A 402-nucleotide genomic window follows, 5' to 3' on the forward strand; every position below is an offset into this window, starting at 1 on the left:
CCCTGCGAGAGGGGCAGGGCGACAGGGAGCTCAGCCGGGGAGAGGTGGGCTCAGCGGAGAGGCAGGGACTCGCGCGTAAGGGGTGATGGGGGAGAGGATGTGTTCGAGATCGGGAGGAGGGGGTGTGAGTTGGGGATGGCAGGTTCCTGGAGGGGTACGGTCTCCAGAGAAGGGAAGGGGGGCAGGGAGACATCGGCGAGAAAAGGGGAGAGTGATCAGGGCAGGGGGAGTCCAATGGAGGGAGGAGAAAGCTCGTGGGGGTGGACAGAAGAGAGAGAGAATAGGGGGGAGATCAGGGGGAGGACGAGAGGGCTCCCGGGTCGAAGGGGAGCGGCCAGGAAGGGGAGCTCAGTGGGCAGTGAGGGTGGAGGACTCGGCGGAGGTGGGCGTTCCGCGGGGGTC

The sequence above is a fragment of the Myotis brandtii genome, unplaced genomic scaffold (assembly GCF_000412655.1).
Source record: "Myotis brandtii unplaced genomic scaffold, ASM41265v1 scaffold583, whole genome shotgun sequence".
NCBI lineage: Eukaryota > Metazoa > Chordata > Mammalia > Chiroptera > Vespertilionidae > Myotis > Myotis brandtii.